Source organism: Somniosus microcephalus, chromosome 10 (genome assembly GCF_052327205.1).
Source record: "Somniosus microcephalus isolate GS21.2 chromosome 10, FLI_Smic_1.0, whole genome shotgun sequence".
Classification (NCBI taxonomy): domain Eukaryota; kingdom Metazoa; phylum Chordata; class Chondrichthyes; order Squaliformes; family Somniosidae; genus Somniosus; species Somniosus microcephalus.
In genome coordinates, this window is record NC_140996.1 from 100,605,750 (window position 1) to 100,627,305 (window position 21,556).

Consider the following 21,556-nt stretch of genomic DNA (forward strand, 5'->3'; position numbering starts at 1 on the left):
TATGTTTCAATAAGATCGCCTCTCATTCTTCTGAACTCCAATGAGTAGAGTCCCAATCTACTCAACCTGTCCTCATATGTCCATCCCCTCATCCCCGGGATTAACTGAGTGAACCTTCTTTGTACTGAGTCGAGAGCAAGTATGTCTTTTCTTAAGTATGGACACCAAAACTGTATGCAGTATTCCAGGTGCGGTCTCACCAATACCTTGTACAACTGAAGCAATACCTCCCTATTTTTATATTCTATCCCCCTAGCAATGAAAGCCAACATTCCATTGGCCTTCTTAATCACTTGCTGCACCTGCATACTAACCTTTTGAGTTTCATGCACCAGGACCCCCAGATCCCTTTGTACTTCAGTACTTTCCAGTTTCTTGCCATTAAGATAATAACTTGGTCTACGATTTTTCCTGCCAAAGTGCATAACCTCACACTTTCCAGTATTGTATTCCAGCTGCCAAATCTCTGCCCACTTACTTAGCCTGTCTATGTCCCCTTGCAGGTTTTTTATGTCCTCCTCACTCACTGCTTTCCCTCCCACCTTAGTACCATCTGCAAACTTTGATATGTTACACTCGATCCCCTCCTCCAAATCGTTAATATAGATTGTAAAGAGTTGGGGGCCCAGCACTGACCCCTATGGAACACGATTGCCAGTCCGAGAATGAACCTTTTATCCCAACTCTCTGCTTTCTGTTAGATAGCCAATCCTCTATCCATGCCAGAATATTACCCCCAATCCCGTGATTATTTATCTTAAGCAATAATCTTTTGTGTGGCACCTTGTCAAATGCCTTTTGGAAGTCTAAATACACTACGTCCACTGGTTCCCCTTTATCCACCCTATATGTTACTTCCTCAAAGAACTCCAGCAAATTTGTCAAACATGACTTCCCCTTCATAAAACCATGCTGATTTGTCCTATTAAATTATGATTATCCAAATGTCCTGTTACTGTCTCCTTAATAATGGACTCCAATATTTTACCTACCACAGATGTTAGGCTAACCGGTCTATAGTTTCCAGCCTTCTGTCTACTGCCCTTTTTAAATAAGGGCGTTAACATTAGCAGTTTTCCAGTCTGCCGGGACCTTTGCTGATTCCAGGGAGTTTTGGAAAATTATTACCAATGCATCCACAATCCCTACTGCCACTTCCCTCAAGACCCTAAGATGTAAGCCATCAGGTCCAGGTGATTTATCTGCCTTGAGTCCCATTATTTTACCGAGTACCACTTCCTTAGTGATTTTGATCGTGTTTAGCTCCTCCCCGCCTATAGCCCCCTATTTGTCCAGTGTTGGGATATTGTTAGTGTCTTCTACTGTAAAGACTGATACAAAATATTCATTCAGTGTTTTTGCCATCTCCGTATTTCCCACCATTAATTTCCCGGTCTCATCCTCTAAGGGACCAACATTTACTTTAGCCATCCTTTTTCTTTTTATATAACTATAAAAACCCTTACTATCTGTTTTATATTTTTTGCTAATTTACTTTCATAATCTATCTTCCCTTTCTTAATCAATCTTTTTGTTACATTTTGCTGTCTTTTAAAGTTTTCCCAATCCTCTATCCTCCCACTAGATTTGGCTACCTTATATGCCCTTGTTTTTAGTCGAATACTATCCTTAATTTCTTTACTTAGCCACGGATGGCTGTCTTTTCTTTTACACCCTTTTCTTGTCAGTGGAATATATATTTTTTGGAAGTTGTAAAATAACTCCTTAAATGTACACCACTAATCATGTATCATCTTACCCTTTAATCTATTTTCCCAATCCACTCTACTCAATTCCGCTCTCTTACCTTCATAGTCTCCTTTATTCAAGCTTAGCACGCTTGTTTGAGATCCAACCTTCTCACCCTCTAATTGAATATGGAATTCAAGCATGTTGTGGTCACTCATTCGAAGGGGATCCTTTACTAGGACATTTTTAATTAATCCTGTCTCGTTACACTGGACCAGATCTAAGGTTGCTTGCCCCCTGGTTGGTTCAGTTACATACTGCTCAAGAAACCCATCCCTAATACACTCAATGAACTCATCCTCAAGGCAGCCCTGCCCAATTTGATTTGTCCAATTAATATGATAGTTAAAATCCACCATAATTATAGATGCTCCCTTATTACAAGCCTCAACTATTTCCTGCTTGATACTCCGTCCAACAGAGTTGCAACTGTTCGGAGGCCGATAGACTACGCCCACGAGTGTTTTTTTCCCCTTATTATTCCTTACCTCCACCCAAACTGTTTCATTATCCTGATCTTTTGACCCAATATCATTTCTCTGTATTACAGTGATTCCTTCCTTTATTAACATAGCCACCCCACCTCCCCTTCCTTCCTGCCTGTCCTTCCTGATCGTTAAATAACCTGGTATGTTTAATTCCCAGGCATTGTCACCCTGCAGCCATGTTTCTGTAATGGCCACAAGATCATACCCATATGTAGTTATTTGTGCCATTAACTCGTCTATTTTGTTACGAATGCTACGTGCATCCAGATAGAGAACTTTCAAAGATGTTTTGTGACACTTAGTTCCTGCTTTTGCCCTTTTTATTACTTTACCTTTTACTCCATACCTTCTGCCCCTTCCTGACACACTCTGGTTTTTAATTTCCCCACTGCTACCTAAGTCTATGACCTTCTCTGTTGTCATTTTTATTATTTGCTCTCTAGGAGCCTCCCCCCCACTGGTTAGTTTAAAGCCCTCTCTACAGCCCTAGTTATATGATCCGCCAGGACTCTAGTCCCAGCACTGGCCAAGTGAAGCCCATCCCAACGGAACAGCTCCCTCCTGCCCCAGTACTGGTGCCAGTGTCCCAGGAAGCAAAACCCATTTCTCCCACACCAGTCTTTGAGCCATGCATTTAACTCTCTAATTTTATTTGTCCTAGCCAAATTCGCTCGTGGCTCAGGTAATAATCCAGAGATTATTACCGTTGAGGTTCTGTTTTTTAATTTGACCCCTAGCTGCTCATACTCCTTTAACAGAACCGGCTTCCTAGTCCTATCTACATCGTTTGTACCAACATGGACCACGACAACTGGATCCACCCACTCCCACTGCAAGTTTCTTTCCAGCCCAGAGGAGATGTCCTTAACCCTGGCACCGGCTAGGCAACACAGCCTTCGGGACTCTCGCTCTCGGCTGCAGAGAACTCTATCTATCCCCCTAATAATACTATCCCCTACCACTACAATATTTCTATTTACTTCCCCCTCTTGAATGGCCCCCCGTTCCACGGTGCTGTGGCCAGGTTGCTCATCCTCCCTGCAGTCCCTGCTCCTGTCCCCACAGGGAGTAAGAACCTCGAACCTGTTGGTCAAGAGCAAGGGCTGCGGCTCCTCCAGCTCTACCTCCTGGATCCCCGTACCTGCCTCACTCGTAGTCGTACCGTCCTGTCCCTGACCATGGGCTACATCTGAATTACTTAACTTCATAGGGGTGACCACCTCCTGATACATAGAGTCCAGGTACTTCTCCCCCTCCCTGATGTGTCGCAGTGTCTGAAGCTCAGACTCCAGCTCATGAACACGGAGCTGGAGTTCCTGTAGCAGCAGACACTTGTCACAGACGTAATCACCGTGAGCCTCAATGGGGTTCACCGGCTCCCACATCTCGCAACAGTAACACATCACCTGCTCCATTCTAGTTAATTAATTAAATTTTTTATTGTTAGTTATGGACACCCTCTGCCCGATTTTAGATGCTAGTATCCCCTTTAATTAATTGGATTTAAATTGAATCAATCCCTCTAGTTACACCAGTTAAATGGTTTACCAACAGTCACTCTGCACCAGAAAGGCCTTGGTACACCACAGCAACCTTAAAAACTATAAACCACAGACTTAAAGTTTTAAAACGAGAGAAATACTCCAACCAATCACCTACCTGTTTTGTGGTGACGTCACACCTTGAATACTTTTTACCTCTCTCCTTGCCTGAGATTGGAGATTGGTGAGGCCTACCTGAGCCTCTGGGGCCTCTTGTAGTTGCTCTGCCGCACTGCTCCGCCTCCACCCGCTGCCGATGCCACACTGAGGCCTACCTGAGCCTCTGGGGCCTCTTGCAGTCGCTCTGCCGCGCTGCTCCGCCTCCACCCGCTGCCGATGCCGCACTGAGGCCTACCTGAGCCTCTGGGGCCTCTTGCAGTCGCTCTGCCGCGCTGCTCCGCCTCCACCCGCTGCCGATGCCGCACTGAGGCCTACCTGAGTCTCTGGGGCCTCTTGCAGTCGCTCTGCCGCGCTGCTCCACCTCCATCCGCTGCCGATGCCGCACTGAGGCTGGGGCCTCTTGTAGTCGCTCTGCCACTCTGCTCCACCTCCACCCGCTGCCGATGCCGCACTGAGGCCTACCTGAGCCTCTGGGGCCGCTTGTCGTCGCTCTGCCGCTCTGCTCCGCCTCCACCCGCTGCCGATGTCGCACTGAGGCCTACCTGAGCCTCTGGGGCCTCTTGTAGTCGCTCTGCCGCGCTGCGCCGCCTCCACCCGCTGCCAATGCCGCACTGATGCCTACCTGAGCCTTTGGGGCCTCTTGTAGTCACTCTGCCGCACTGCTCCGCCTCCACCCGCTGCCGATGCCGCACTGAGGCCTACCTGAGCCTCTGGGGCCTCTTGTAGTCGCTCTGCCGCGCTGCTCTGCCTCCACCCGCTGCCGATGCCGCACTCTGTGGGTATGAGGCTTTGCATATTGAATTATCATTGGCCCACAGGTATCTGTAAGGAATACCTATTATATTCACATGTGATCACATGCTGAGTTGTCATTGGCCTGCAGGCATCTGTAAGGTGTCCTAACTCCATCTTTCCCCATGGTGCTGTATGAGTAAATTCACAGACCTGATGCTTCATAAAAGAGTTTAAACTGTAATACTCCGTTGTCCTGCAAGCTATTATTTTTGTACAAAGTGTGCAAAACAAGACATGGTGTCAGAACAGGGATTTGAAATGGACATCGTTGGAGCTCCCTTGTCTCGAATGAATTGGGAATCTTTGAACTTACATAGAGAATGGTGCAAGTTCAAGCAACACATGCAGTTATTGTTCTCGGGTCCGTTGAAAAGCAAAGGGGAGGAAGAAAGATGCAGTTACCTACTCCTGTGGATCTGAGAAAAAGGGAGAGACATTTTTAACACATGGTCTCTCACCGCGGATGAACAAAGGTACTGAAAAGTTATTTTGACCATTTTGAAGCATATGTGATGCCCAAGACAAATACGATATTCGCTAGGTACAAGTTTCAGGAGAAAGTACAAGGAGCTAGTGAGTCGTTTGAACAGTTCGTGACTGAGTTAAAACTGCTGGTAAAAGACTGTGCATATGCAGATAAAGATGAGATGGTCAGAGACCGCATCGTGTTTGGAATACATTCAGCTAAAGTGAGAGAGAAACTTTTGAATGTCGGGTCCGGGCTAACGCTGGACAAAGCTATGGACATAGCTAGATCGCACGAGATAGCCCAAGCACAGTTGAAAACCATAACCGGCACCACGAACAGCTCATGTGAACAGACAGTGCACGCAGTTAATAGACGCACACGAAAGAACACCGCCCAGAGAGCATGTTTCAGAACAGAAAGAACAGAGAGAGTTCTAAAAATGGGCGACATAGACATAAAACACTTCAAAAACTGTTGATATTGTGGAAATAAGATGCATGGAGAAAAGGTGCAATGCCCCGCCAAAGGAAGGCAATGTGCTACATGTGGTAAACAGAACCACTTTGCTAAAGTTTGCAAGATTGTTTTCGGAAAAACAGTACACACAGTGAGTGACAGCCAAATGCCAGATAGAGAGCCAAATGCAGAGGAACTGTTTATTGATTCTGTGTCACAGAAAAAACAGATTTCAGAGACTGAGCAAGCCTATGCCGATATTGAGATAGGAAAACAGGGCAAAGAGCTTAAGTTTAAACTAGTCACTGGATCTCAGGTTAATGTAATTCCTCTGAGTGAGTATCACAGCTTGAAGGATGAGTGTGAGCTACAGCCCACCTCACGCAGACTGACCGGCTATGGGAGTGAGCAGCTCACTGTAAAAGGCACATGCGTGATGAAATGCAAGTACAAAGAAAGCGACATGATGTTGGACTTTTACATTACTGACACTCAAGCACCTCCAGTGCTATGTCTAAAGGCATGTTTAGACATGGACCTCATCAAGCTAGTGCTATCATTGACAGCACCAGTTGAGAAGCAGTCAGTCATGGAGGAGTTTGCTGATGTTTTCAAAGGAATCGGACAATTCCCAGGTGAATGCACTATTCACCTGGACCCAGCAGCAACCCCTGTGGTTTGCCCACCGAGAAGGATACCCCTTGCTCTATGTAGTCACCTGAAGGAGGAGCTGCAGAGCATGGAGAATACAGAAATCATCGTCCAGGAAACAGAACCAACAGAGTGGGTCAACGCATTAGTAGTGGTTGAGAAACCACGTACAGGCAAGCTCAGAGTCTGTCTCGACCCCAGAGATTTGAACAAGGCTATCAAACGCCCTCACTACCCTCTACCAATGCTAGATGACATCACACCCAAGCTAGTGGGAGCACGTTACTTCAGTGTAATGGATGCACAATCAGAATACTGGACTATCAAGCTCATGGAAGAGTCATCTAAGCTAACAACGTTCAACACACCATTTGGACGCTACCGATTTCTGCATTTACCATTTGGTCTTATCTCAGCTCAGGATGATTTCCAGCAGAAGATCGACGAAACCTATGAAGGCCTCGATGGAGTAGTTGCAATCGTAGACGACATCCTCATCTATGGCAGGAATAGAGAGGAACATGACAGGAACCTCTGTGCGATGCTGCAAAGATCACGGGAGAAAGGTATCTGGCTCAACCCTGAGAAAAGCATAATCGGATCCACCGAGATCAGTTATTTCGGGCATCACCTCTCAACTGATGGCATTAATCCGGATCCAGAGAAAATCTCTGCCATCAAGAAGATGGAGCCGCCGAAGAACCGCGCAGAGCTAGAGACAGTACTAGGCATGGTTAACTACTTAGCCAAGTTTGCCCCAAGCCTCTCCGAAATCAATGCACCCATGAGTCAGTTGCTCAAACAATCCATTGAGTTCCTGTGGGACAAACAACATGACACAACATTTCAAAAAAAGAAAGACTTAATCACCAGAGAACCAGGACCAGTTCCTGCCTACTTCGACCCCAACAAAGAGCTCAGACTACAAGTGGACGTGTCAAAGTACGGACTAGATGCCGTATTACTGCAAGAAGGAAAGCCCATCGGCTATGCTTCCAGATCTCTCACAGACAGTGAAATCAACTATGCTCAAATCGAGAAAGAGCTATATGCAATCCTGGTTGGATGTAAGCGTTTCCACCAGTACGTCTATGGCCGACAAGTCATTGTGGAATCCGACCACAAGCCCCTCGAGTCAATCATGAGGAAACCACTAGCCGCAGCCCCACCAAGGCTACAGAGAATGATCCTTCAGCTACAGAAATATGACTTTGCAATCATTCACCGTCCAGGCAAAGACATTTCTGTTGCAGACACGCTCTCCAGAAAGTCTCTTAGCTACCAGGACAGCAGCCTCAGTGAAGGCATGGATGTGCAGGTGCACATGGTGTACAGCAGCTTACCTGTGAGTGACTCAAAACTGAAGGAGATCCGAACAGGTATAGAGAAAGATGCACAGCTCACACTGCTGAGAAAAGTCATACATGAAGGATGGCCTGAGGAAAGGAGGAAATGCCCTCAGAGCATATCTGAATTTTGGAACCACAGAGACAAACTGTCACAAATCAACAGAATCATCTTCAAAGGGGAGAAAATCATCATTCCTACAAGTCTCAGAGAAGAGATGTTGACAAAAATTCATGCTGGACATATGGGCATGGAAAATGCAAACAAAGAGCACATGACATTATGTTTTGTCCCGGAATGTGCAAACACATTGAGGACATTGTCTGAAAATGTTCCATTTGTCTAGCACGCCGCCCATCAAATGCCAAAGAGCCTATGATACCTCACCATATCCCAGATAGGCCCTGGCAGATCGCGGCAACGGATCTGTTCACATGGAACAACGAGGACTACATAGTGACTGTTGATTACTACAGCAGATTTTTTGAACTGGACAAGCTTCACAGCACCACATCTGCAGCTGTGATCCACAAGCTAAAGGCAGCCTTTGCCAGGCTTGGCATTGTAGAGACCTTAGTCTCAGAAAATGGCCCCCAATACAAATCAAAAGAGTTCGAGTCTTTTGCCAAGGCATGGGATTTCACACATGTCACATCAAGCCCACATTACGCTCAAAGTAATGGCCTTGCTGAAAAAACTGTCCAGATTGCAAAAACACTCATGTACAAAGCCAATGCGGACAAAAGAGACCCCTACATCAGTCTCCTTGAGTACCGCAACACTCCGGTTGACAACTTCAAGTCACCAGCACAGCTGTTGATGAGCCGCAGACTTCGCTCAATCCTTCCAAGCACCAACCAGCAGCTGCAGCCAGAGGTCGTCAACTGCAAGCAAGTGCATGCAAAACGTGTACAGAGACAGCAACACTAAAAGAGATACTATGACAGGTCAGCTAGACTACTGCCGCCGCTGCACAATGGAGAATCCATCAGAATCCAGGAGCATGACTACTGGAAGCCAGCAGTCGTCATCCAGCCAGCTGACACTGAACGATCGTATCACGTCCGCACCCCAGAAGGAAAGGTGCACCGTCGCAATCGCAGGCACCTCCTGAACACCAAGGAACAACACCGTCATTCCGACGAGAGGATCAGTTCAACAGAGTGTGATGAACAAGCAATACATAAAACACATCATACCTACCTGAACCTAAACCTGAACCTGATTTATTGACCGATTCAGGAGCATGCTCAGTTCCATACCACACAAGGTCGGGATGAGAGGTCAAGCCTAGGGTTATCCTTGGCTTGTGAAATGTCAAAGGGTGTAGGCAGATCGCTGCCCTAAAAAAAACTGTACATCGTTATTGAAACATTGAGATGTTTTCAGTGCTAGTTAAATGCTGAGTTTACTAATATGTCGGTGGGTGTTTCAGTGGCAGAGTGGGGCTGTAAAAGGTTCCCGAGACCCAGGTAAGGCCTCAGAGCGTCGGCGGGTGTTTCAGCGGCAGAGCGGGGCTATAAAAGGCTCCCGAGACCCAGGTAAGGCCTCAGAGCGTCGGCAGGTGTTTCAGCGGCAAAGCGGGGCTGTAAAAGGCTCCCGAGACCCTGGTAAGGCCTCAGAGCATTGGCGGGTTTTTCAGCAGCAGAGCGGGGCTGTAAAAGGCTCCAGAGACCAGGTAAGGCCTCAGAGCGTCGGCGGGTGTTTCAGCGGCAGAGCGGGGCTGTAAAAGGCTCCCGAGACCCAGGTAAGGCCTCAGAGCGTCGGCGGGTGTTTCAGCGGCAGAGCGGGGCTGTAAAAGGCTCCCGAGACCCAGGTAAGGCCTGAGAGCGTCGGCGGGTGTTTCAGCGTCAGAGCGGGGCTATAAAAGGCTCCAGAGACCAGTCTCCGAACTCGGAACACAGAGGGAAGGAGAGAGGTAAAAAGAAATCGAAGTGTGATGTCACCAGAAAGCAGGTAAGTGATTGGTTGGTGAGTATTTCTCTCTCTTTAAGCTTAAACTCTGGTTTATAGTTTCTAAGGTGCGATATTCATCATCTAGAATCGGTGCAGAGGGTATTTAAAAATAATATTAACAAATTTAATTAATTACATAGAATGGGAGAGCAGGTGATCTGTTACTGCTGCAATATGTGGGAGCTGGTGGAGACCATTGATGCTCATGGTGATCACATTTGCAGTAAGTGTTGGCTGCTCGAGGAATTCCGGCTCCGTGTTGAAGAGCTGGAGTCCGAGCTTCAAACACTGAGACACATCAGGGAGGGGGAGAGTTACCTGGACTCTGTGTTTCAGGAGGTAGTCACACCAATTAGATTAATTAATTCGGATGTAGTCCGTGGCCAGGGTTAGGATGGTGTGATTAGAAGTGAGGCAGGTACGGGGATCCAGGAGGTAGTGTTGGAGGAGCCGCAGCCCTTGCTCTTGTCCAACAGGTTTGAGGCTCTTACTCCCTGTGAGGATGGGAACGGGGACTGCAGGGAGGATGAGCAACCTGGCCACAGCACCGTGGAGCGGGGGGCCATTCAAGTGGGGGGAGTTAAAAGAAATGTTGTAGTGGTAGGGGATAGTATCGTTAGGGGGATAGATAGGGTTCTTTGCAGCCGAGAGCGAGAGCCCCGAAGGCTGTGTTGCCTGCCCGGTGTCAGGGTTAAGGACATCTCCTCTGGGCTGGAGAGAAACTTGGTGTGGGAGGGGGAGGATCCAGTTGTCATGGTCCATGTTGGTACCAACGACATAGATAGGACAAGGAAAGAGGTTCTGCTGAGGGAGTTTGAGCAGCTAGGGGTCAAATTAAAAAGCAGAACCACAAGGGTAATAATCTCTGGATTGCTACCTGAGCCACGTGCAAATTTGGCTAGGGTAAATAAAATTAGAGAGTTAAATGCGTGGCTCAAAGACTTGTGTGGGAGAAATGGCTTTTGCTTCTTGGGACATTGGCATCAGTACTGGGACAAGAGAGAGCCGTTCCATTGGGACAGACTACACTTGGCCAGTGCTGGGACTAGAGCCCTGGTGAATCGAATAACTAGGGCTGTAGAGAGGGCTTTAAACTAATTAGTGGGTGGGAGGTTTTAAGAGAGCGAAAAATAAAAATGACAGCGGAGAAGGCAATAGAGCAAGGTAGCAGTGGGGGAATTAAAAACCAGAGCGTGTCAGGAAGGGACAGAATGTATAATGGTAAAGTAGTAAAGGGGGTAAAAGCAGGAATAAATTGTCAGAAAACATATTTGAAAGTTCTTTATCTGAATGCATGCAGCATTCGTAACAAAATAAACGAGTTGATGGTACAAATAACTACACATGGGTATGATCTGGTGGCCATTACGGAAACATGGCTGCAAGATGATCATTACTGGGAACTAAACATACAAGGGTATTTGACAATTAGGAAGGACAGACAGGAAGGAAAGGGAGGTAGGGTTGCTATGTTAATCAAGGATGGAATCACTGCAATAGTCAGAAATGATATTGGGTCAAAGGATCAGGATAGTGAAACAGTTTGGGTGGAGATAAGGAATAATAAGGGGAAAAAGTCACTAGTGGGCATAGTCTATAGGCCTCCTAACAGTTGCAACTCTGTTGGTCGGTGTATAAATCAGGAAATAGTTGGGGCTTGTAATAAGGGAACAGCTATAATCATGGGGGATTTTAACTTTCATATTGACTGGACTAATCAAATTGGGCATGGCAGCCTTGAGGAAGAGTTCATTGATTGTATTAGGGATGGGTTCCTTGAGCAGTATGTAACTGAACCAACCAGGGGGCAGGCAATCTTAGATATGGTCCTGTGTAATGAGACAGGATTAATAAAAAATGTCCTAGTAAAGGATCCCCTTGGAATGAGTGACCATAATATGGTTGAAATCCAAATTCAGTTTGAGGGTGAGCGAGTTGGATCTCAAACCAGCGTACTGAGCTTAAATAAAGGAGACTATGAAGGTATGAGAGTAGAATTGACTAAAGTGGACTGGGAAAACAGATTAAAGTGTAAGACGGTACAAGTGCAGTGGTCTGCATTCAAGGAGATATTTCACATCTTTCAAGTTAAATATATTCCACTGAGGAAAAAGGGGAGTAAAAGAAAAGACAGCCATCCATGGCTTAGTAAAGTAATAAAGGATAGTATCCGACTGAAAACAAGGGCATATAAAGTAGCCAAATCTAGTGGGAGGATAGAAGATTGGGAAGCATTTAAAAGCCAGCAAACAATAACTAAAAGATGAATTAAGAAAGGGAAGATAGATTATGAAAGTAAACTAGCAAAAAATATAAAAACAGATAGCAAGAGTTTCTACAGCTATATAAAAAGAAAAAGGGTGGCTAAAGTGAACGTTGGTCCCTTAGAGGATGGGACCGGGAAACTAGCAGTGGGGAACATGGAGATGGCAAAGACGCTGAACAAATATTTTGTATCAGTCTTTACAGTAGAGGACACTAAAAATATCCCAACACTGGACAAACAGGGGGCAATGTGGGGGAGGAGCTAAACACGATTAAAATCACTAAGGAGATGGTACTCAGTAAAATAATGGGACTTAAGGCGGATAAATCCCCCGGACCTGATAACCTACATCCTAGGGTCTTGAGGAAGTGGCAGTAGGGATTGTGGATGCATTGGTGATTATTTTCCAAAACTCCCTGGACTCAGGAAAGGTCCCGGCAGATTGGAAAACTGCTAATATAACACCCTTATTTAAGAAGGGAAGTAGACAAAAAGCCAGAAACTATAGATCAGTTAGCCTAACATCTGTGGTTGGCAAAATGTTGGAGTCCATTATTAAGGAAACAGTAACAGAGCATTTGTATAAACATAATTTAATAGGACAGAGTCGGCATGGTTTTATGAAGGGGAAGTCATGTTTGACAAATTTGCTTGAATTCTTTGAGGACGTAACATACAGGGTGGATAAAGGAACCAGTGGATGTAGTGTATTTGGACTTCCAAAAGGCATTTGACAAGGTTCCACACAAAAGATTACTGATCAAGTTAAAATATCACGGGATTGGGGGTAATATACTGGCATGGGTGGAAGATTGGCTATCTAACAGAAAACAAAGAGTTGGGATAAATGGTTCGTTCTTGGGCTGGCAATCAGTAACCAGTGGTGTTCCACAGGGGTCGGTGCTGGGACCCCAACTCTTTACAATCTATATTAACGATTTGGAGGAAGGGACCGAGTGCTACATATCCAAGTTTGCCGACGATACAAAGATGGGAGGGAAAGCAGTGAGTGAGGAGGACATAAAAAACCTGCAAAAGGACATAGACAGGCTAAGTGAGTGGGCAGAGATTTGGCAGATGCAATATAATGTTGGAAAGTGTGAGGTTATGCACTTTGGCAGAAAAAATCAAAGAGCAAGTTATTATCTAAATGGAGAGAAACTGCAAAGTGCTACAGTACAAAGGGATCGGGGGGTCCTGGTGCATGAAACACAAAAAGTTAGAATGCAGGTGCAGCAGGTGATCAGGAAGGCCAATAGAATCTTGGCTTTTATTGCAAGGGGGATGGAGTATAAAAACAGGGAAGTCTTGCTGCAGTTATACAGGGCATTGATGAGGCCACACATGGAATATTGCGTACAGCTTTGGTTTCCATATTTAAGAAAAGATATACTTGCTCTCGAGGCGGTTCAGAGAAGGTTCACTCGGTTGACTCCGGAGATGAGGGGGTTGACGTATGAGGAAAGGTTGAGTAGGTTGGGACTCTACTCATTGGAGTTCAGAAGAATGAGAGGCGATCTTATCGAAACATATAAGATTGTGAGGGGGCTTGATCGGGTGGATGCGGTGAGGATGTTTCCACTGATGGGTGAGACTAGAACTAGGGGGCATAATCTTAGAATAAGGGGCTGCCCTTTCAAAACTGAGATGAGGAGAAACTTCTTCACTCAGAGGGTAGTAAATCTATGGAATTTGCTACCCCAGAGGGCTGTGGAAGCTGCAACATTAAATAAATTTAAAATGGAGATGGACAGTTTCCTAGCAGATAAGGGAATTAGGGGTTACGGGGAGAGGGCAGGGAAGTGGACGTGAGTCTAGATTTGGATCAGCCATGATCCTATTGAATGGCTGAGCAGGCCCGAGGGGCTGTATGGCCTACTCCTGCTCTTACTTCTTTTGTTCTTATGTTTATGCTACCGAGAACATTATGTAGAAGAAAGGTTTAAAAGTAATGCATAACATTTTTCTTTTAAAAGAAAGGGGATGTAACATTTGGATATTGAATTATCATTGGCCTGCAGGCATCTGTAAGGAATACCTATTATATTCACATGTGATCACATGCTGAGTTGTCATTGGCCTGCAGGCATCTGTAAGGGGTCCTAACTCCATCTTTTCCCCATGGTGCTGTATGAGTAAGTTCACAGACCTGATGCTTCATAAAAGAGTTTAAACTGTAATACTCCGTTGTCCTGCAAGCTATTATTTTTGTACAAAGTGTGCAAAACAAGACACTTGCATCAGTGCTAAATGCGTGAGGGTGAGGTGAAGCATATAAATGTTAGGTATGAGCCTGGATTAATAGACATTGTTGGTAGGTGAATGATGAGAGTGTGGTGAATTGAGCAGTGGCTGAGACTAGTGGTGCAGTTGGTGGGATATGGTATTTGAAAATGCATTCACTGACCTTGACCACTTGTGTGAGATCATTAAACTTCTTCCTGCACGGCATCCATGTTCTTGGAGCTATACTCCTGGTATTGACCTCCACCACTATCTCTTCCCACTGCCTTCTGAGCATGTGTCTGGAGAGTCTCCGGCCCCACTGAGGGTACAGGACATCTCTCCTCTGTTCTACCACTTCAATCAAGACTGCCAGTGCACCGTCCGAAAACCTGGGTGCCCGTGATCTCCCATGGTCAAGCATTGCTTATTGCTGCACAACACACTATTCCCAATGATCTCAGCACCTGCTGCAGCCAAAATGCACCTCTACTTTAAGAGGTGCAATCTAGATTTAAGTAGTGCAGGTTAGCTTTAAGTAGTGCTAGGTATTCATGACATTGGACCCCCTGCTGATGCATGCAGCCAATGAACAGTGTGGGGAGCGCTGGCTGCATGCAGCGATCATGGTAATGAGCAGCCAGCATGAAGTTGGGGTTCTGCCTGAATTTTAATCAACAGGCATGGGTTCATCGTGCGTCATGATTCCTGAGCCTGTCTTTGGGGGTTATTCAATTTAACCTCCACAATCGTCTGACTCAAAGGCAAGAGTGCTACCAGTGAGTCAAGCAGACCCTTAAAAGTAGCTGGATGGGATTGATATTTACATAGAATTACATAGAATTTACAGCACAGAAACAGTTCATTCAGCCCTGCTGGTCTGTGCCAGTGTTCATGCTTCAGACGAGTCTACTCCCACCCCTCTTCATTGAAACATAGAAGATAGGAGCAGGAGTAGGACATTCGGCCCCTCAAGCCCGCCATTTAATAAGACCATGGGTGATCATCCAAATTCAATAACCTGTCGCTGCTTTCTCCCCATATCCCTTGATCCCTTTTGTAGGGGGTGGCGGGTGGCACGTGCGCCCAGTCTGCTTCGCCTCTGACTGTCCCTTGAGTGGTTCGAATCACTCCCACACCCCTGGGTTCTAGACACCGGACTTAGGTACAGGCGGCGATGCAGAAAATCGAGTAGACAAATGGTTTGGTATAAGAAAACCAAGATTTTATTAAAAACAGAACACAACAATCTTATGGAAAATTACTGGTATGAAAATATAGGCATAAACAGTTATACTTATATGGGAATGGGGAGCACACGGCACATTGAGGGAAAAACAACTACATTAACAATCCCCTTATCCTTATCCCACCCCCTATACCTAACTAGATTAAGCTATGAGGGGCCAGGAATTCATGCTAACCAATCCAAAACCTGTTGCTTTAACAGTTGCGAGTTTAGAGGTTTGGTCCTGCTGTCCTTGGGGTACCCCATCGCCACATGGTCTCAGGGCACGGCGCTGAAGTTGTTGATGCAAAGCACCCTCCTTTCCTCAGCTACCGTCGTCGTCTCGTTGCGATGGGTTTTCTTCTTCTTCTCCCTCGGGCAGTCGTTGGCGGTAATATTGCGGTTGGGGGTCAGTTGGCGGTTTTCACTGCTCACTTGATATTACTACCCAAGCTTTGAATGCCAGTATATTTGTCGTGGGCTTGGACACCCGCGTCTAATGCCAGCTTATTTGCAGTGTTCAAAACGCCAACTTATTCTCACTGTCCATCCTGGTTGTTTTGTCATGGATAAGACCTTATTGTCCCCATCCTGACTTGATGGCAACTGTGAGCTGTTACCCATTAAACATGCAGAAACTTAATGGCCACGATTATAGGCCCATTCTAGCTTGTTTTGATTCGAGTCGAATAAATGCGTATTCCTTGTTTACTTTGTCTGGCTGGCTCCAAAAAGTCTCTGTTCACAGATTTCTGCATTTTAATGTTTCGTCTCTAGGCCTGCTTGTTGGCAGAGCCCTGTTTTTAAAAATCCTGTCAGTATTAGTCACGAGGTTTACAGAAGCCATTTTGGGTACCCTGTTTTCAATAATTGTCCAAAACAGGGTCCCTTCATCCATAACGTGGGGAGTGCAGGAATTTTGAGAACCCTGCACCTTACACTCCCCCCTGTTGATACTAAACTTGCTTTAATTATCATCCTGATGAGGTGAGCAAAATTTCCGAACCTCCATAGTCAACCTTCCCCTGTAATTACCTATCTAATATACCCACGACACATGCACTTCCCATTCCGCGAAAATGTGGTGTACAAAAATATACATAGAATAATTACAGTCTTTTACACACATCCAAGCATGGAGGGGGATGGACACCCCTGCACCACTTGGTACATATACATCTTTATTAACAACACGTTTGAAAATCTTTATTAAAACAAAAAACACACAAAAAAAATCTTTAGTCAGAAATACAAAAACTCAAACAGGTGTATCTCCCTCCACCCTCACGTAATGTCCCTTCCAGGTCCTCTGGTTTTGGAATTCTAGTATTTGACCCTTTCCCTTGCACTGAGTGCGAACTAGGTATAATACTATCCCCAGCTGGCACACCATGAGAATGTGAGAAGCCAGCCTGATCCACGAAGGGACCTCTATATTATTGAAAATGTCCCACCAGGGTGGAATCACAATGTCCAATATCTTAGCCCCTATCTCTACTGTCTTCTGCTCCAGAGTGTAAAAATGTTTCTGTGAAACTATAACGGATTTGAGTATTTTGGTAAGGTGTTCAGGCAGAGGAGGAATTTTGTAGCCAAAATGCGCTACGTACTTTTGCAAATTGGTAAAATTCTCCTTCACAGTGAGGTGAACAGTGGAGGGTTCAGGAATGGGGACAATTCATTCCTGGGCCACTTGAACTTCTGCCTCGGGTTTAAAGCAGAAACTGCTGTCACTTATCGGACACCAGCTATGCTGTCCATGCTAGTAGTGGGGCACGCCTGTGGTGACACAATATGTCCCACCTCCTATATATGCTACCTATGGGGGAACATGGCCTTGTGCCATTGCCTCCATGGTACAATTGATAGGTTTAGCGCCAACAGCTTTAAACCCGCATTGTGGTTTTGAATAGGCGTTCAAGTGCTGGGGACACAGGATTATGTGTGCCCCCCGGCTCTGGCACCCCGAGAGGTCAGTACCTGTCATAGCATGCTCCCACTTTATGATGTAAGGTGGGACCGCTGTGAAACGAATGTGCAACCCCTTGAATGACTCCAGTGTTCTCAACCCTGTATATCGGTGCGGGTCGGGCTGTCCTACCCATGACCGGCATCCTATTATTCCCATGATGGTGTGTTTGGACTGTCCACAATCCACTGGGATGGGGTAGGCCTTGGAAGCTAGCCGGAGTTGACACAGGCTTAATGCATTCTCAAATGGATGGAGGGTTGCGAGAAGCTTGTTGCTGATCCAGGAGGGGAATAAACCCTGTTTTAAATCCTCCAGATTACTGCGGCCCTTGCCCAGCAACCACGCCCCATACAGCACGCACACCTCGTTCTGCACAGCCTGGTCAGAAGCATTTCTGTCCTCCCTTATGAGGGCATTTACAGTCTTTGCGTGCTTCTCCAGCTCCACTATAATCTCCTTTAAATGGACCGTCATGGCCTGGTCCTCATGTAACTCCGAGCCCACTAATTTGTTCTCATCCATTAATATCTTCCTTAACTGTGTTTTTAAACCATTTATCTGGGTCTGTAGCTCTATGTCATCCAAACTGTTGATGACAGAGGACCCAGTGTTAAGCGCAGTAAAAACATCATTCTGTAGGAACTGGGGTTCCTAGCCAAAGAATTGAGATCGACTCAGAAAATCAAAAACAATAACATTTAATGAACAAACGAAGCTGTGCAGGAAACTGTAGGATACAATGCAAATAGGTCTGGTCTGCTTGAAAGCCTCTCTGGAAACTGCTAGAAGGTTCCGAGCTCAACTGCTAACAGGTTCCAAGTTCAACTGCTAGCAGGTTCCGAGCTCCACTGCTAGAAGGTTCCGAGCTCTGGTGTCATGACGTCATCACGTTCTTCCTGCCGTTGAGAGATCACGTGATGGACGGCATGAGGTCATCACGCAGAGTACAGGAAAGAAGCCCTAGTACAGTTAACAGATACATTAAAGGTGCAGCCCCCAGCTGTACTACATTGCTGTAAAAGGAATTATATCCAATTGTCCATAATCCTCTGGTGGTTCCGCCACATGCGCCCACCCAGAATTGCTTTTAACAGAGAAGGTAAGGCGAGAAGGGGGTCTGACGAGTCTGTCCGAATGACTGCGATACCCCGGCAGCTGGAACGGAGCGCTAGAAGACGAACTGGCCGTTGGCTGTGATTGGGATGACGCCGCAGGCGGAGGAGAAGAAGAGGCCGGCTGTGGTCGACCCGGTGAGGTGGGCACTGGCAACTCGGTGGATGACTGTGGCTGTACTGGACTGGCAGTTGACGGTGGACGACCACGACGAGGTGGCTGAGCAGTGATGACTGATTCGCTCAGATCCAGATGCGCCGGTTTCAACCGGTCGATGGAGATGTGGTCAGGCTTGCCGCCGACGTCGAATGTGAAGGACTTGTCACCTGACGAGACGACGCGGAATGGACCTGTGAAAGGCGGTTTGAGCGGGTTTTTGCGAGCATCCTGCCGAATGAACACGTATTCTGCGCTCTTAAGATCCACCGGGACATGGGAGCGCTGCAGGTCATGATGCGACGTAGGCACTGGGATGTAATTCCTAGCCGCTTCCTGGTGGCTGACGAGCTGCTGAGCTGGGGACCAAGGTTCCGTGTGAGGAGGAAGAAGATCGCCAGGCACTCTGAGTGGTTGGCCGTAAACCAGCTCTGCTGAAGAAGAATGCAGGTCGTCCTTAGGCGCTGTGCGAAGACCTAGCAGCACCTAAGGGAGCCTGTCCACCCAACTAGGCCCACAGAGACTAGCACGCAGTGCGGCTTTAAGGGACCTGTGGAATCTTTCACACAGACCGTTCGCCTGTGGATGGTAGGCGGTGGTACGATGAAGCTTGGTGCCCAAACCTTGAGCTACGGCATTCCAAAGCTTAGAGGTAAATTGAGGCCCCCGGTCAGAGGAGATGTCAGCCGGTACCCCGAACCAAGCTACCCACGACGAGATGAAGGCTCTGGAGACGTCTGCCGCTGTGGTGGCAACCAAAGGAATTGCCTCTGGCCACCTGGTGGTGCGGTCTACCACGGTGAGGATGTGAGTGTACCCGCAAGAGGAAGGGAGAGGACCAACCAGGTCCACGTGCACATGGTCGAATCGACGGTCCGGAACCGGAAAAGTGGCGACTGGGGCCTTAACATGGCGTTGTATCTTGGACTTCTGGCAACTCACGCAGGTATTGGTCCAGTCATGGACGTCGAGATGCATGCCCTTCCAGACGAATTTCTTTGCCATGAGTCATTGTGACGCTCTCATGCCAGGGTGCGACAACCCGTGGATAGTGTCGAAAATTCTCCTGCGCCATTCGACTGGAACGATTGGACGTGGGACGCCCATCGAGATGTCACACAGGAGTGTGGTCCCTGCGGCCTGGAAACTGACATCAGCCACTTGTAAGCTGGAAGGTGCGGTCCGGTATGCCTGCACTTCAGGGTCTGCCTTCTGTTCTTTTGCCAAACCAACATAGTCGACTCCCAGGTGTACTGCGTGGAGCTGGGCGCGGGATAGACAATCCGCCACCAGCTTGTCTTTGCCCGAGACATGTTGTATGTCGGTTGTAAATTCAGATATGTACGTAAGATGATGTTGTTGCCGTGCCGACCATGGTTCCGCTGTCTTGGCCATCGCAAAAGTAAGTGGCTTGTGGTCTACAAAAGCCGTGAATGGGCGTCCTTCCAGTAGGAAGCAAAAATGGCGGATGTCCAGAAACAATGCCAACAACTCCCTATCAAAAGTACTATACTTGCGTTCGTTCTTCCGCAATTGGTGGCTGAAGAAAGCCAATGGTTGGCATGTGCCATCGACCCACTGCTCCTGTACTGCCCCGATGGCATAATCAGATGCGTCGGTGGTAAGGGCAATGGTTGCACCCGGAAGGGGATGTGCCAACATGGTCGCAGCAGCCAAAGCGTTCTTAGTGTCGAGGAAAGCCTGGTCCATCTGGGGTGTCCAATCAATCGGGTCTTTGCCCAATTTACCTCTGAGGGCCTCGTACAAAGTTTGCATCAACAATGCCGCCTTGAGGACGAACCGATGATAAAAATTGACCATTCCCAGAAATTCCTGGAGCGCCCTGACGGTCTGAGGAAGAGGGAATGAGGTGACTGCTTCCACCTTCGTGGCCAGTGGGATGGCGCCTTCTGAGGTGATTCTGTGTCCCAGGAAATCAATGCTGTGCAACCCAAACTGGCACTTGGCCGGGTTGATAATAAGGCCATGTTGGCTGAGATGAGAAAAAAGGGTACGCAAGTGCGTAATGTGTTCTTTCGTGCTGTTACTGGCAATAAGGATGTCGTCTAGGTAGACGAAGATGAACGGCAGATCGCGCAACATGGAATCCAGGAAATGTTGGAAGGCTTGTGCTGCATTCTTCAGCCCAAACGGCAGACGAAGGAACTCAAAGAGCCCGAAAGGTGTGATGACGGCAGTTTTGGGGACGTCCTGAGGATGCACAGGCACTTGATGATAGCCTCGGGCGAGGTGTACTTTGGAAAAGATGGAATTCCCTGCCAGATGGGCCGAAAAATCCTGAATGTGAGGAATTGGGTACCGATCCGGTGTGGTAACCTCATTCAGGCGTCTGTAATCGCCGCATGGTCGCCATCCGCCGCCCGGCTTAGGAACAATGTGTAATGGCGAGGACCAAGGACTATTCGAACGTCGAATAATACCCAGGCGTTCCATTGTATGTAACTCCGCCTTGGCAGTCGCGAGTTTACTGGGTTCCAGCCTTCGAGCTTTCACATAAATGGGGGATCCTGTCATGGTAATGTGGTGCGCCACACTGTGCCTCGCGACTGAAGAAGAAAATGTGGGCCTGGTGAGCTCAGGGAACTCACTGAGAAGACGAGAGAACTCATTTGGAGATGGGACTGCACAGGCAACTGACCAAGACATCGCAGTGCTTCGGTGGCAGGGGACCGAGTGAAAAGTGGAGGCACTGATTAGCCGGCAGTGTCGGACGTCGACGAGAAACCTGATTGCGCAGAAGAAATCTGCCCCCAGGATGGCCTGTGAGACTTTCGCTGTGATGAACTCCCAAACAAAACGTTGGCCGCCAAAACTCAACTGTACCCTATGCTTTTCGAACGTGCGAATGGCCGCGCCATTCGCTGTCTCGAGGGGGGGACCTTGACCACCAGATTGAAGATCTAGCTTCGACACTGGTAGGATACTGCACTGGGAGCCAGTATCACAGAGAAAACATCGCCCTGACAGGGAGTCTGTAATGTATAGGAGTTTCCCTGCGGACCCGA